Source organism: Bos javanicus, chromosome 1, assembly GCF_032452875.1.
Source record: "Bos javanicus breed banteng chromosome 1, ARS-OSU_banteng_1.0, whole genome shotgun sequence".
Classification (NCBI taxonomy): domain Eukaryota; kingdom Metazoa; phylum Chordata; class Mammalia; order Artiodactyla; family Bovidae; genus Bos; species Bos javanicus.
In genome coordinates, this window is record NC_083868.1 from 55,617,474 (window position 1) to 55,635,476 (window position 18,003).

The 18,003-nt window shown below is 38.1% G+C and overlaps 1 pseudogene; it reads left to right on the forward strand.

Moving 5' to 3' along the window:
• The first annotated feature begins 1,905 nt into the window (after positions 1 to 1,905).
• LOC133257355 (tigger transposable element-derived protein 1-like) overlaps positions 1,906 to 18,003 on the forward strand; it is a 160,494-nt pseudogene continuing 144,396 nt past the window's right edge.

The following is an 18,003-nucleotide window of genomic DNA, read 5'->3' on the forward strand; positions in this document are numbered from 1 at the left end:
ATTTTGAGCATTACTTTACTAGCGTGTGAGATGAGTGCAATTGTGCAGTAGTTTGAGCATTCTTTGGCATTGCCTTTCTTTGGGATTGGAATGAAAACTGACCTTTTCCAGTCCTGTGGCCACTGCTGAGTTTTCCAAATATGTTGGCATATAGAGTGCAGTACTTACACAGCATCATCTTTTAGGATTTGAAATAGCTCAACTGGAATTCCATCACCTCCACTACCTTTATTCATAGTGAGGCTTCCTAAGGCCCACTTGACTTTGCATCCCAGGATGTCTGGCTCTAGATGAGTGATCACACATCACACCATCATGGTTATCTGGGTCATGAAGATCTTTTTTTATAAAGTTCTTCTGTGTATTCTTTCCACCTCTTCTTAATATCTTCTGCTTCTGCTAGATCCATAGCATTTCTGTTCTTTATTGTGCTCATCTTTGCATGATATGTTCCCTTGGTATCTCTAATTTTCTTGAAGAGGTCTCTAGTCTTTCCCATTCTATTGTTTTCCTCTATTTCTTTGCTTTGATCACTGAGGAAGGGTTTCTCACCTCTCCTTGCTATTCTTTGGAATTCTTCATTCAAATGGGTATATCTTTCCTTTTCTCCTTTGCCTTCAGCTTCTCTTCTTTTATCAGCTATTTGTAAGACCTCCTCAGACAACCATTTTGCCTTTTTTCATTTCTTTTTCTTGGAGACAGTCTTGATCTGTGCCTCCTGTACAATGTCACAAGCCTCTGTCCATAGTTCTTCAGGCACTGTATCTATCAGATCTAATCCCTTGAATGTATTTCTCCCTTCCACTGTATAATCATTAGGGATTTGATTTAGGTCATACCTGAATGGCCTAGTGGTTTTAACTACTTTCTTCAGTTTAAGTCTGAATTTGGCAGTAAGGTGTCCATGATTTGAGCCACAGTCAGCTCCCAGTCTTCTTGTTTCTGACTGTTCAGAGCTTTTCCATCTTTGGCTGAAAAGAATATAATTAATCTGATTTCAGTATTGACCATCTAGTGATGTCCATGTGTAGTCTTCTCTACTCAAATGTCATTGTATTATGTAGAACTTTCTTGACAGTGCTGTATAAAAGAGCAACTTCTTTTCTCTCTGGCTTTCCTCAGCCCCTAGACATGCTATTGTACCTTCACTTAGTGAAATTGTACTGTCTGTTGCTATTTCTCCCAACTAGAAGCTGAGTTCCATGAGGTTATACCTTTCCTTGTTCCCTACAGTTTTCCCAAGAATGGAAAACAGCCCATAGTTGATGCTCAAAACATATTTTTAATACGTGAAGGAATAGGGACAAATAATGGTATAGTAAAACCTAAATTGTGAAACAGCTGAGGTTAGGCCCAATTCTGTTTGTCTTTTATTAGCAAAGACATTATTGTAAAGACATGGCAGCTGGCCTAACAGGTGCCAACACAAATGTTTGAAGCTCCAGACAAAAGATTTTGGGGTGACATGTGTGTCAAAGACAGGGAGTATATTTATGTCTCATTTCTATAGAACTGATGTCTCTGCAGCATGCCCTAAGAGGTCACAGAGACATAAATCGTGAACCTCACTCCATGCAACAGGTGTGACCTCGAACTCTCAGCCTCCATTTGTAGCTTCAGTGGGCAATGAAATTACAACGCATCAATAAAGAGCAAGGATTCAAAACTGGTTTTGAGATTCTGTTACCTTTCAGATATATATTTTAATCACTATCTTCTTTTCTTCCTTGACTTCCTAATTCTTTAGCACTTTCCATCATCTTTTCTACATCCTCGAAAAGTGCCAATTTTCCCAGTTCTAGAATAGCTCCACGATTGTTTCTGTTTTCTCCCTGCATGCCGCTTGGTGAGGAAATAGTCTGTACCTTGCCTCAAATTTTCTGAAACAAGCTCTGTCCAATGCCAATGTGGATACTCTGCTCTCAAGGGGAAGCAAGTGGTCTGTTGGAGACTTCAAATCAGAGTCAGCAGGAGCAGGCTTTTGTTTCTGTTGGTACCAGCTTTGCTCTGCATCCCACACAGAAATTCCCTTTAGAAGCCTGTGTTCTAAACCAGCAGGAAGTACAAGGGAAGAGGCCTAGAGGTGGGGAGTTATAAACATCTTAGTGACTGATGTTAGCAACATGAATAAGCACTCAGCTCATCTATAGTTTTTCTAACTGCATATATACCATGAGAATGGTCCTACAATATGATAAAAAGTGGGGAGAAAATCACATTTGATTTTTTTTAACTGCAATTACCATTTTACAAAATGGGAATGAGGGAATGAAGAACCCAACAGAACAGAGAACACAGAAATAGTAGCTGTATTAGGATAGGGAGATGATAGGTACATTTTTTTTCAATTTTGAATTTTAGGATTATTACCAGGAAGTTGCATTAAAGATTATTTAAAAGTTGGGAACAAAGTAGATGTTGTATGGTGAGTTTGTTGGTACTAAATCTAGGGACTGTATCTCAATTCTTAAAAGATTTACCTATAAATGCTTTCCATTCACACCTAGCAAATAGCACTACATCAAAGTATGGAAAAATTAGGATTACAGGTGATTATAGTCCACTTTTTGCAAATCAAACACTAAAGACAATTTCACCATGACATGGAAGGTCAAACAGGAAAGAAAGTAATTCTTGCCAAGCATGTAATATATGGCAGATTCTCAGGTTGTCTCATTCACTTCCACAGCAAATCTTGGTGATGGATGTATTACCCCATTTAAGAGAGGAGCAAATGGAGTTTTGAAATGATTGTGTAACATCCAAAACCACAGAGCCAGAGAACCTGATTCAAACCTGTGTCTACCTGCACTTGAAATAGGAGCCTGTGAAAATTAATAATCACATGATCCTTACAGAGTTCATGATTTTATATTAGCAAAGTATTTTTATGTTCATGTTTATATAATATGGGGACTCTGAGTAGCTGAGTCCTTGAGGACTCATGTTATTTTACTCTAATTTTGGTGAATTTATATATATCAGTTCAGTTCAGTTCAGTTGCTCAGTCGTGTCCGACTCTTTCTGACCCCATGAATTGCAGCACGCCAGGCCTCCCTGTCCATCAGCAACTCCCTGAGTTCACTCAAACTCATGTCCATCGAGTCAGTGATGCCATCCAGTCATCTCATCCTGTCGTCCCCTTCTCCTCCTGCCACAAATCCCGCCCAGCACCAGAGTCTTTTCCAATGAGTCAGCTCTTCACATCAGGTAGCCAAAGTATTGGAGTTTCAGCTTTAGCATAAGTCCTTCCAACAAACACCCAGGAGTGTTCACCTTTAGAATGGACTGGTTGGATCTCCTTGCAATCCAAGGGACTCTCAAGAGTCCTCTCCAACACCACAATTCAAAAGCATCAATTCTTCCACACTCAGCTTTCTTCACAGTCCAACTCTCACATCATTACATGACTACCAGAAAAACCATAGCCTTGACTAGACGGACCTTTGTTGGCAAAGTAATGTCTCTGCTTTTGAATATGCTATCTAGGTTGGTCATAACTTTCCTTCCAAGGAGTAAGCGTCTTTTAATTTCATGGCTGCAGTCACCATCTGCAGTGATTTTGGAGCCCCTGCCCAAAAAAGTCTGACACTGTTTCCACTGTTTCCCAATCTATTTCCCATGAAGTGATGGGACTGGATGCCATGATCTTCATTTTCTGAATGTTGAGCTTTAAGCCAACTTTTTCACTCTCCACTTTCACCTTAATCCAAAGGCTTTTTAGTTCCTCTTCACTTTCTGCCATAAGGGTGGCGTCATCTGCATATCTGAGGCTATTGATATTTCTCCCGGCAATCTTGATTCCAGCTTGTGCTTCTTCCAGCCCAGCGTTTCTCATGATGTACTCTGCATATAAGTTAAATAAGCAGGGTGACAATATACAGCCTTGACGTACTCTTTTTCCTATTTGGAACCAGTCTGTTGTTCCATGTCCAGTTCTAACTGTTGCTTCCTGACCTGCATATAGGTTTCTCAAGAGGCAGGTCAGGTGGTCTGGTATTCCCATCTCTTGAAGAATTTTCCATAGTTTATTGTGATCCACACAGTCAAAGGCTTTGGCATAGTCAATAAAGCAGAAATAGATGTTTTTCTGGGAATCTCTTGCTTTTTCCATGATCCAGTGGATGTTGGCAATTTGATCTCTGGTTCCTCTGTCTTTTGTAAAACCAGCTTGAGTATCTGGAAGTTCACGGTTCACGTATTGCTGAAGCCTGGCTTGGAGAATTTTGAGCATTACTTTACTAGCGTGTGAGATGAGCGCAATTGTGCAGTTGTTTGAGCATTCTTTGGCATTGCCTTTCTTTGGGATTGGAATGAAAACTGACCTTTTCCAGTCCTGTGGCCACTGCTGAATTTTCCAAATTTGCTGGCATATTGAGTACAGCACTTTCACAGCATCATCTTCCAGGATTTGAAATAGCTTAACTGGAATTCCATCATCTCCACCAGCTTTGTTCGTAGTGATGCTTTCTAAGGCCCACTTGACTTCACATTCCAGGATGTCTGGCTCTGGGTCAGTGATCACACCATCGTGATTATCTTGGTTGTGAAGATCCTTTTTGTACAGTTCTGTGTTTTTTGCCAAGTCTTCTTAATATCGTCTGCTTCTCTTAGGTCCATACTATTTCTGTCCTTTATTGGGCCCATCTTTGCATGAAATGTTCCCTTGGTATCTCTAATTTTCTTGAAGAGATCTCTAGTCTTTCCTATTCTGTTGTTTTCCTCTGTTTCTTTGCATTGATTGCTGAGGAAGGCTTTCTTATCTCTCCTTGCTATTCTTTGGAACTCTGCATTCAGACGCATATATCTTTCCTTTTCTCCTTTGCTTTTTGCTTCTCTTCTTTTCACATCTATTTGTAAGGCCTCCCCAGACAGCCATTTTGCTTTTTTGCATTTCTTTTCCATGGGGATGGTCTTGATCCCTGTCTCCTGTACAATGTCACAAGCCTCCGTCCATAGTTCATCAGGCACTCTATCTATCAGATCTAGTCCCTTAAATCTATTTCTCACTTCCACTGTATAATCACAAGGAATTTAATTTAGGTCATACCTGAATGGCCTAGTGGTTTGCCCTATGTTTCTCAATTTAAGTCTGAATTTGGCAATAAGGAGTTCATGATCTGAGCCACAGTCAGCTCCTGGTCTTTTTTTTTGTTGATTTTATAGAGCTTCACCATCTTTGGCTGCAAAGACTGCAATCAATCTGATTTAGGTGTTGACCATCTGGTGATGTCCATGTGTAGAGTCTTTTCTTGTGTTGTTGGAAGAGGGTGTTTGCTGTGACCAGTGCATTTTCTTGGCAAAACTCTATTAGCCTTTGCCCTCCTTCATTTCGTATTCCAAGGCCAAATTTGCCTGTTATTCCAGGTGTTTCTTGACTTCCTACTTTTGCATTCCAGTCCCCTATAATGAAAAGGACATCTTTTGGGGGTGTTAATTCTAAAAGATCTTGTAGGTCTTCATAGAACTGTTCAACTTCAACTTCTTCAGTGTTACTGGTTGGGGCATAGACTTGGATTACTGTGATATTGAATGGTTTGCCTTGGAAACGAACAGAGATCATTCTGTCGTTTTTGAGATTGCATCCAAGTACTGCATTCCGGACTCTTTTGTTGACCATGATGGCTACTCCATTTCTTCTAAGGAATTCCTGCCTGCAGTAGTAGATATAATGGTCATCTGAGTTAAATTCACCCATTCTAGTCCATTTTACTTCGCTGATTCCTAGAATGTCAATGTTCACTCTTGCCATCTCTTGTTTGACCACTTCCAATTTGCCTTGATTCATGGACCTGACATTCCAGGTTCCTATGCAATATTGCTCTTTACAGCATCGGACCTTGCTTCTATCACCAGTCACATCCACAACTGGGTATTCTTTTTGCTTTGGCTCCATCCCATCATTCTTCCTAGAGTTATTTCTCCACTGATCTCCAGTAGCATATTGGGCACTACCTACCTGGGGAGTTCCTCTTTCAGTATCCTATCTTTTTGCCTTTTCATACTGTTCATGGGGATCTCAAGGCAAGAATACTGAAGTGGTTTGCCATTATATGTGTGTGTGTGTATGTATTTATTAGAAAATCTTCTAACCTACCTTCATTTCATTTACCAACCAAATATAGTAAAAGTTTATACAAAGTGACATTCCCTATTTCCTCAATAGTATCCTTTCTGAGATCCATAGCACAAGGAACACCAACAGGCCTGGGAGTCTATGCATATATACATCTACTAAATTAAATGTATCTGTGTTTTCTCAGAACATGTTTATACCAGCTTCATGTGTCACTAAAAATAAATAACTTAATTAGCTATGATATAAAATACTGAAATAACAATAGAAAAAAATGTTGAATTGATGAAAATTTATTTGAATACTTTCAAAAGACTTAATAAAAGTAAATCATTAAATGATGGCTGTGGAACAAGGTGTTATCCAGGTAACTGGAAAGATTAGGGGCAAGAGTGAGAGCAGATTAACAACATTTAAAATGATTCTGTAAGAAGATTATTACACAATCACCTGTAAGATTCTGCTCCACTTTCAGTTCAGTTCAGTTGCTCAGTTGTGTCCGACTCTTTCTGACCCCATGAATCACAGCACGCCAGGCCTCCCTGTCCATCATCAACTCCCAGAGTCCACTCAAACCCATGTCCATCAAGTCAGTGATGCCATCCAACCATCTCATCCTCCGTCGTCCCCTTCTCCTCCTGCCTTCAATCTTTCCAGCATCAGGGTCTTTTCCAATGAGTCAACTCTTCGCATCAAGTGGCCAAAGTATTGGAGTTTCCGCTTCAACATCAGTCCTTCCAATGAACACCCAGGACTGATCTCCTTTTGGATGGACTGGTTGGATCTCCTTGCAATCCAAGGGACTCTCAAGAGTCTTCTCCAGCACCACAGTTCAAAAGCATCAATTCTTCAGTGCTCAGCTTTCTTTAAAGTCCAACTCTCACATCCATACATGACCACTGGAAAAACCATAGCCTTGACTAGATGGACCTTTGTTGGCAAAGTAATGTCTCTGCTTTTTAATATGCTGTCTAGGTTGGTCATAACTTTCCTTCCAAGGAGTAAGCATCTTTTAATTTCATGGCTGCAGTCACCATCTGCAGTGATTTTGGAGCCCAGAAAAATAAAGTCAGCCACTGTTTCCACTGTTTCCCCATCTATTTCCCATAAATTGATGGGACCAGATGCCATGATCTTAGTTTTCTAAATGTTGAGCTTTAGCTTTCACCTTCATCAAGAGGCTCTTTACTTCTTCTTCACTTTGTGCCATGAGCGTGGTGTCATCTGCATATCTGATGTTATTGATATTTCTCCTGGCAATCTTGATTCCAGCTTGTGTTTCTTCCAGTCCCAACATTTCTCATGATGTACTCTGCATATAAGTTAAATAAGCAGGGTGACAATATACAGCCTTGTTGTACTCCTTTCCCTATTTGGAACCAGTCTGTTGTTCCATATCCAGTTCTAATTGTTGATTCCTGACCTGCATATAGGTTTCTCAAGAGGCAGGTCAGGTGGTCTGGTATTCTCTTTCAGAATTTTACACTTTAAAGAACACAAAACTGGGAAATACAGAGGAAGCATTGTAAGTATGATTTATATAAAAAGATTGAAATTTTAATTGCAGAATTCATTTGTCCTATAATGAAAATCACAAAGTTAATAAGCATATGCATTTAGTTTAAAAATTTCAAATATGTTTAAATCACTTGTCATGAGTAGTTGCTTTAAATAAAGATTTTGATTAATAAAAATGACTCTTCTTAATAAAAATGAACCATCTTCTCTTGATTGCCTCATTTATTAGTTTTCTATTAGCAGCTTGAAACAATTCAAATACAATACTAATTTATTTTTTCAGTTTTTGGAGATCAGAAGTCGATGTGGATGAATTCTCTACTCAAGGTCTCACAGAGCTGAAATCAAGATGTCAGTCATGTGGGGCTGCCATCTGGGATTTAGAGTTCCTTCCAAGCCCACTGGTTGTTTGCAGAATCCATTTCCTTGGAATTCTAAGATAGAGGTCTCCCATTTTCTGTTATTACCTGGGGACCAATCTCAGCTCCTAGAGACTGTCCACAGTTCTGTCCCATGTTGGCAATTTACAACAAGGATTTTTTTTTTTTTTTCCCCTAGTCTGTCTCTGGCATTCTCTTCGGTGACCAGCTGGAGAAAATGTTCTACGTTTAAAGGGCCCTTGTGACTAAGTTAGACACTCTTGGATAATCTCACTTTCTTAAACTCTGTCTTATTTGCATAACTTAGTCAGCAGAGTGAAATGAATTATAGTCACAGTACCTATAATCATAGAAGACACGTGCACTAGAAGCTCCCAATCTAAGCGGGCAGTGAGATTTCCGCACCACAGTCACAGTAGAGGCCCACACAGGACCGCAGTGGATTCCAGTATCCCCAAGTCCGCATCAAATAAGCAAAGCTCAACTGAAACCAAATGACTAGCCATAACCTCTAGTTGTTGCTTTCATCCTTTTTTCACCCTTTTGTCCTTTCCAAAACAACCTAATGTTTGCAGGATAAAAAAAGGCTCATGATAATATTATCAAAGAGTGGTGGTTGCAGTATCAAGAGTAGGAGGAATTCTTGTTTTATTAACAAAACACTTTGAAAAAAATTCTCAGTCAGACATCCTCCTACTCTCTGACACCCACATAATTTTTCTTTAAAAAGAGACTTACTTTCCAAAGAAAGTGCATTTATTTGGAATATTATTATTTCGGGTTGGTGAGAGTAGATTAAAAACGTGATTCCCAAAATAACTACTTGCTGTCTTCAAGGAGAAAATACTTCACAATAAAAAATTAAGATAATAGCAAAGGAAAACAATAGCAACGATGCAATATCTGAGAACTAGAGAGTGGGCTGTAGCCCGTTGGCAGTAAATGTAGTCTGCAGTCAGTGAGACTCTGCTGATGACCGCCACACACCAAGGAATGGCAGAAAGGAGGTGTTTCGATGGCTGTGTCACTGTGGCCTGTAGGCGCAGACACCATGGTTCTTTCCAGATCTGTTAATCTGTGCTTTCTACTTGGAAGGACATCAAACAGCCTCCCCTTCTCTATGAGCCTTAGCACCAGGAGGTGTGTGCCCTTTGTCATCACACACTCTCCATGTTCTCTTGGAATGAAAAAAGGAAGCATAACTGATACAAGTGAGAAACTAATGACGAAGCACATTTCCAGTCCTTAAAGAGACACTCCCCAGACCTTCTCCAGGCCCAAGGAAGCAAATCTTTCTGCTGTTAAACAACTGGAGAAATAGAGGAAATTTAAGCATCAAATGAATGCTATGACTGGATGTTTTTAAGACTCTTCCCTACCTTTCCATGAACCTATATATAGACCACATCATAAAATGTCAAGAAGACTTTAGAAGTCAAGCAAAGTGGATATGAGTGAGTCAATAGTTGTGAGTTATCATATTCTCATCCTTTCTACTAAGCACCACCCCCAACAAAAAAAAATCAGTGGACCCTTCTTCAACCTTCCCATTTGTTGTTCCTTGAGTAACCATTATCTCATATAAGACATAAATATATGACTATCTATCATGTATAAATGGAGTTTCAAAACATACATACTTTAAAATGCTTAAACAAAACCATGTGAAATGTTATTAGCTGAAGTATAATGCAAATAGTCCAGATTTAATACTATTTAGAAGCATTGTAAGAATACCATGGCATTTCAACTTGTAGAATTAAAAACAAAAATTTTCCACTTTCAGCATCCAAACTCTTATTGTCATCCAATACCTCCCACTTTAATATAGAAGAGAAATATGAATTTCCAGAATAGCTACCAATTCTACATAGGAATGAACCAGGCTAGCAATTTTGCATCAGCATTTATAATTAAGTGAAGCATATTTTGTGATGAAACTCTTTAGAAGTATAAAGAATACCTAAAATCTCTCAGCCACCAGAGATGAGTTATACCTTAATAAACTCTGAGTCATGGATGGAACAAACTCAAGAAATACAGCTGAATTTCTCTGAATCAGACCTTACAAAAGTTTGCTACAATTTCTCATCTCTTTTGATTGTGTTGCTACTGCTGCTTAGTCGCTCAGTTGTGTCCAACTCTTTGAGACCCCATGGACTGTAGCCTGCCAGGCACCTCTGTCCATGGTGATTCTCCAGCAACAATATTGGAGTGGGTTGCCATGCCCTCCTCCAGAGGATTTTCCAAACCCAGGATTCAAATCAGGGTCTCCTGCATTGCAGGTGGATTCTTTACCAGCTGAGCTAACAGGGAAGCCTCTTTTGACCATACCCATTCCTTCCTATGATGTGGACATGAATTTGAGCAAACTCCAGGAGATAGTAGAGGACAGAGGAACTTGGCGGGCTGCAGTTCATGAGGTCACAAAGAGTGGGACACAACTTAGGGACTGAATAACAATAACCTTGTATAATGACTATATCAGTTTTTCACACTGTGCACTCAGCCTGTTACCAGATGTCTGACAGAAAAACACAGTTTTGAGGGGGGTCAGAAATCCTGATACACGTCTGCGGGAGTGTAAAATAGTGGTACCACTTTGGCTACCAAATTTGCAATTTTGTAAAATGTTAAACATACATGTACCCTATGGCCCATAAAATTCACTCCTAGGAACTCATTCAAAAGAAAGGAAAATATGTATTCATGGAAAGCTTGTACAAAAGTTCTCATAACAGATTTATTTATAATTGCTAAAAAGTGGAAACAATCTTGGTGCCCATCAAGAGGAGAATTAATAAACAAACAGATACACAATAAAATATTATTGAGAAATAGTATTGAGTTACTAAAATTAACTGAATTTCAAAAACCATGCTGACTGAAAGAAGTTAGGCACAAAAGAGTGTATATGTATAATTTCATTTATATGAAAAAGGCAGAAGTACCTTACAATGGTAGAACATGGATTTATGGATTCCACAAAACTCAAAGATTGACTGGGGAACAGGAGGCACTATTTGTAGTGATGAAATATTTCATAACCTGATGGGGAGATATGGGTTAAATAGATTTTTGCATTTGAGAGAGTTATACAAACTATAAACTCAAGATGGGTGCACACACTATAAAAATACTACTATCATAAGAAATAATTTTTTTTAATTTTTGTTTTAGTTAATAAGTTTGAAAAGCATAGGATTAAACAAAGTAAGACTTCATTGGTAGTACCAAGAATACTATTTCTTTTATAGAATTAATGTTTGTGCTCAGTCACTTCAGTCATGTCCAGCTCTTTGCAGCCCCATGGACTGTAGCCTGCCAGGTTCCTCTGTCCATGAGGATTCTTCAGGCAAGAATACTGGAGTGGGTTGCTGTGCCATTCTCTGGGGCATCTTCCCAACCTTGCATCTGCATCTCCTGCATTGCAGGTGGATTCTTTACCATGAGCCACTGGGGAAGCCCAAAGTATTGATATTCACTATGAATTTCCAAGAGTTGTAGTAAGTAAACTTTTGCGATAGAACATTTTGAGGACCACTTTTAGAGATTAAGCCTCTTCAGAACACAGCCCAAGGGTAAAATTTTATTATCAGATCAGATCAGATCAGTCGCTCAGTCGTGTCTGACTCTGCGACCCCATGAATCGCAGCACACCAGGCCTCCCTGTCCATCACCAACTCCCGGAGTTCACTCAGACTCACATCCATCGAGTCAGTGATGCCATCCAGCCATCTCATCCTCTGTCGTCCCCTTCTCCTCCTGCCCCCAATCCCTCCCAGCATCAGAGTCTTTTCCAATGAGTCAACTCTTCACATGAGGTGGCCAAAGTACTGGAGTTTCAGCTTTAGCATCATTCCTTCCAAAGAAATCCCAGGGCTGATCTCCTTCAGAATGGACCAGTTGGATCTCCTTGCAGTCCAAGGGACTCTCAAGAGTCTTCTCCAACACCACAATTCAAAAGCATCAATTCTTCGGCACTCAGCCTTCTTCACAGTCCAACTCTCACATCCATACATGACCACAGGAAAAACCATAGCCTTGACTAGACGAACCTTTGTTGGCAAAGTAATGTCTCTGGTTTTGAACATGCTATCTAGGTTGGTCATAACTTTCCTTAATACATACCAAAAAATATTGAGAAAAAGAGTGTGTGTGTGTTAGCAATATGATAATAAGAGTGAGATTAAATTAAGAAGACATTAGTTTCCATGGTACAATGACACATATCATCTCTTCAGTACCACCTGTTAATAAAGTCAGGAAAAAAATGGAAATTGTTCCTGAGCCTGCAGAGAAGATTAGAGGAGACAGCTGAAGAGCACAGCAAAGGGAGATACCAGGACAATAAAAGAACAGTGTATTGGGGCTTTGATTCACAGAAGCAAGGCAGTTGTATAGGAAGAGTCAGGAGTTTCATTTCAGCTCTGTTGCAGACTTAGCCAGGGGCCCCTGAGCAATTCATGCATGCAATTTATGACACTCTGGTTGGCTTAGTATATCTGACCCAAGAGTTTGTAACTGTCTGTGACGAGTGGCAGCTGTCACTGGAGTACAGTAAGAAGGTGATTCTTCTGTGCTTCATGTTTTGGGAGCCACCAAAGGTACAACAGAAAATATGCTAGTAAAGAAAATGAAATATTCAAGATCAGCTGTAAACAGATCACTTTGTGAATATTCCTGATGAACTGCAATCCTTACTTTAAGAGTGTCCAGGTATTTCAGAGCTTTCAGAGAACTGTAAAATACACTCCTAGGGCTGGAAAGAGACAGTAGGGTGAGGGTGACTCAGGTGGCAATCTGATGCCAAAAAAGAACTTAAAGACATCTATTAGGTTGATACAAAAGTAATTGCAGTTTTGCATTGTTGAACTTTCCCATTTGATATCGGAATACATTCTTAAATAAATGTGGTCATGTTATACATCATTTTAATGTGCATTTCTCACTTTATGGTTTTTATTTTGCTAATGACTTATTACTTGCCATTTATTTTATATTTATTTTAGATTGGGAAATGATGTTCAATAAAAAAGCAAATTTGAGCAACTTTCTTATTTAAGTTCAAAATGGGTTATAAGGCAGCGGAAACAACTCTCAACATTAACAAGACATTTAGCCCATGAACTGCTAATGAACATACAGTGCAGTGTGGTTCAAGAAATTTTGCAAAAGACATAAGAGTCAAAGATGAGAAGTGCAGTGGCCAGACATTGGAAGTTGACAACAACGAATTGAGAGCAATCATCAAAGCTGATTTTTTTACAACTATACAACAAATTGCTGAAGAACTAAATGTTAACCATTCTACAGTCATTTGGCATTTGAAACAAATTGGAAAGGTGAAAAAGCTTGATTACTGGGTGTCTCATGAGCTGACCACAAATCAAGAAAATCATCATTTTGAAGTGTTGTCTTCTCTTATTCTACACAACAACAAAGAACCATTAATCAGATTGTGACATGTGACAAAAAGTGGATTTTATACAGCAACTGGCAATGACCAGCTCAGTGGTTGGGCCAAAAAGAAGCTCCAAAGCACTTCCCAAAGCTTGTATATTCTAATATACAAGGGAAGGGGAGGGGCAGTTGTGAGACAGAAAGCCGGTGACTCATATATTGCTGGGATTCAATAGAACATATCTGACATTAACATATCCCACTGATTGATTAACTATGTGGAAAAATACTAGGGGGACATGAATAATTGAGGTTTGTTTGAGTCACCAGACACACTACTTCCTGAGGGCCTTTGCATGTGTTGCTCAAAAACCTCTGCCTCTAGATATCCTCCTAACTCACTGACTTCCTTAAAATAACAGAAGTCATTACTCAGTGATGTCGTCTCTGGACAATCTATCTAGTATTTCACTCCCTCTAAGTATTTCATATGTTCTGTTTCATTATTTTTTCTGAGCACATTTCACATCCAATGGATAATCTATTATTTAATTATTATTTATCTATTTGTTGTCTTTCCCATACAAATGTACACTCCACATTGCAAAGGACTTTTATGTCCTTTTTTGCTGCCAAGTCATAGCACTTAGAACACTGTGTAGTACATAGTAGGCCTTGTTAGCCATTTTGTGAATAAATAAATAAACCCATGTTGAATTATTATCTCTGAAGAGTGAGAGGCTATATAGGTTTTTATTATTATATTTTTTAGCCTTGTAGAGCTAATAATAACCTTGAAGATCAAGAGGCTGGATCAGTTTTTATTATTGTTGTTATTAGTCTTGTACTATAACTTTACTGAGACACACTCTCATTGAAAAGTGTATACATATATATATATGTGTGTATGTGTGTGTGTGTGTGTGTATTTTATATTTATTTATTTTTGGTTGTGCCAAGTCTTAGTTGTGGCATGCAGGATCTTCAAAGCTGTGTGTGGGCTTTTCTCTAGTGGTGGACTGTGGGCTCAGTAGCCCTGAGCATGTGGGATCTTGGTTTCCCAACCAGGGATCAAACCCGCATCCCTTAAATTGGAAGCAGGATTCTTATCCACTGGACTATCAGGGAATCCCTGAAAGATATACTTTTTTAAATAAAAAGATCATATATAAAGAAAAATCTTTCTAAAATGATACTGAATTTGAAAAATGTTTGGACAGTCCTGCAGAGGTTTCAGAAAGGTTTTAACCCTTTTTGACAGCCAGTTTGGAGACATAAGTACTAAATAATGAAGAAGTTGGAAAAATTATCTATTCTACTAGTTACTGAAGACAAGATTGAATGTTTCTCAGAAGAGTTACTGGCCAAAATATTTTAAAGACTAGATCTAAAGAAATAAACATGTGGAGAAAATGATAGAATTATCTTTTAATTCTGTAAAATTAAAGACTGAGAAAAATGTTTTAATTTTTCTCTCCTAACAAAGAATATATATATTTCATTGTGTAACATTTAGAAAATGGAAACTGGCAAAAAGAAGAAATTTAATTCATAATCCTACCGTTCAGAAACATTTTTAATAAATGTGTGGACCTTTTAGAGTTCTATTCCCAAATGTGTATGTATGTGGGTGAGTTTGTGTGTTGTGAATATGTATAAACCCCCTCTTATTTTCAAACTGGGATTTGTGATACAAATACATTTGAAGAGCAAGATTGGACACTTTTCTTCTTTGTCCTAGCAAACTGGTCATTTGTACTCTAACTACTACACAGCTACTATTGACTAAGAGTAGATTAGAGCTTTTGACTTTGAGGTTGAAGTTTCCATGTCGCCTGTTACTAATCTCCTGAGACAGCTTGTCCCCAGACATTATTTCTTTGGGGCATGTTTTTGCCTAAGTTCCTTCTCACAATAACCCACTAAGAATCTCTCAGTCTGAGAAGACTGAAAACTGATCCTTGGAAAAACCATACCATGCTTCTCAAAGCATATGTTGAACCTTGATCTTCTTACAGAAATTTCATGGTTGGTATGAACTTCCCTATCCAGAAAGTTTCCCTTTAGTGCTAATAAGGAATAGCTCAGAGAATAACTTTTTTTTTTTTTTAAGTTAACAGTGTGGTTTCCAAACACATATGGAGCACACCAAATAGAAGCTCCCCAAAAAAGAAAGCCACTTTTTCCTGGTATCGTTCCCTACTTTTATAAATAATCAGGTAACTATTTTTTCCCTTTTTTGTTTTGATCCCTCCATTCTCTCTTATAAATTCTGCACAAAGGACCTGATCCAATCATGACAAGGTCAAAAAGGCACTCAGTTCCAAACCCATGCCTAAGAGAGAAAATAAAAACACACAGTATTTGCCTTAAATTTATCTCTCTTTTGGCACTCAGTTATCATAGATATATGAAATAGTTACCAAACTGAAGCCAGGAAAAGGAAAAATTCCTTGTGACACAACTGAGATTAAAATACCAAAGTGAATTCCCATTGGCCTCAGAATAGTATTAAACTATTGCCTCATAGAAGAGCTTTACATTACAAGTGCATATATTGGTCTAACAAAATATAAATCCCTTTACTGCTACAGGAAATTATGCACCTGTTTCACTGCCATTTCAGCACAACCCTTAGTACATGGTAATATATAAACCTCTGAATACCAATTGAGTTCTTTACGTGCAATTGAATTTGTTTAAACAGCTACTTTAGTAAAATGGATCCTCTAATTCCTTAACGTATTTATAGTCTGAAATCCAGTTAAGCATTAAACTCATTGTATGCTCAAAAACACTCAATGCCAGCATTTTTATTGTCCAAGTTATTGGCTGCAATGACATTTTTTCCTTTGTGCATTTCTAACTGGATAAAAATACATACATTTGAGTTCGACTGGAAATTTAATATTAATAAAAGGGGTGAAATTCTTCTTCTGTCCTTCTGAGATAGTATTTTTTGGCATAGCTTAGATCTAAATATGGGGCTTCTCTGGTGGTTCCTAGGTAAAGAATCCACCTGCCAATGCAAGACATGTGGGTTCGATCTCTGGTTCAGGAAGATCCCCTAGAGGAGGACATGGCAACACACTCCAGTATTCTTGCCTGGGAAATCCCATGGACAGAGAAACCTGGCAGGCTACAGTCCATGGGGTAGCAAAGAGTTGGATACAATTTAGCAACAGAGCACACACACACAGATCTAAATGTATATGTTGACTTCCTATAATATATAAATGGTGGAAAAAATGGTCCTGTTCCATTCTCCTCTTGAAAATCATGTCAGGAAGAAGGAGAATAAGAAACAGAAGTAAAAGTCTCATTTTAAGGGAGTGGAAGGTATTTAAAATTCAAAGTACGGATATAATGTGTGAAAAACTACATAGTGAGGTAAAAGAGTTATGAAAAAAATGAAAAGCATGAATGATTTCAAGATTCAAGTCATCAACTTGTTCACACCTATCCAACAGGAGATGGTACACCTCAAGGGAAATACCCAGAATCCATAGCAGGAACAATAAAAATATTGTGTGGAACCTGGTGTTGAATTCCTCTTTAGGCTCTGAAGTGGTACCCAGAGTAACAAGGGCAATAAGGCAGAAAATCCACTGTTTCCACAAGGAAGAGATTTGTACATGTCTTTTGGGAAGAGATTCTGAATCATGACAATCCCTGTAGCTAGAAATCCTGCTGGCTGAAGAAAACAGAAACAGGATACAAAATGTATACACTTCTGTCATAAGGAAATTTCATGTGAATTGGGGAGAATCCTCACCATCTGGAAAACTGGTGCTGCTCACTTTTCCAATGACTATTCGGTAATTAAATTATCTTGTTAAAACTCATCAAATTCAGAAATGAGAAATAATAAAAAAAAAAAAAAACGAAATAAACTGCAAACCGTTAGAAAATGCAACAATGGAAAGAACAGGAAAAATAAACCATAGATGAAGAGAAAACATTACTACAGAGTAGTGTGCTTCCATGAATTTGAATAATTTAACAAATCAAAAAAGTCACAATAGAGACTATAACTCAGCGTAGCAACAATAAGACAGAAAAACGTAGACTATAAGCTAACAGCTCCGGGTAGAAAAAGTATAAAAGAAAGACAAATCATAACATAAATAAAGGCAACATATATGTGGATGTGGATAAAAACACAGAATTAAGAAGAGTAAGCAAAATAAAAATGTAAAGGTTTATAAAGCAAATATGAGATCTAGAAGACAGTCAAAGGAGGTACTACATGAATATAAATACAGCTGGAGAAGAAAATCAAACTTCCAAGAGATAAAAAAATGTGTTTAAAGATATACATTTAGAAGTTTTCTAGATATAAAAAAGTCAGATTTACAAATTGAGAGAGCATACTGTGCCTTTAAAAATTCATTTTATTATTCTAAATGGGCACCAACATGCATCCTAGTAAAATTATGGACTTCAAAGATAAAGAAGAGTAAAAATATAAGGAACCTTTTGAGTCTTCATGCAGAAGAAATAAAAAAGACTTGAGCCACACAGAGGAAAACATTCAGATTCTCCTTAGACACACTGTCAGCAACAATCTTCAACACTAGAATTCAGTGGAGAAATACACTGACACGTCTCAAGGGGAAAAAAATG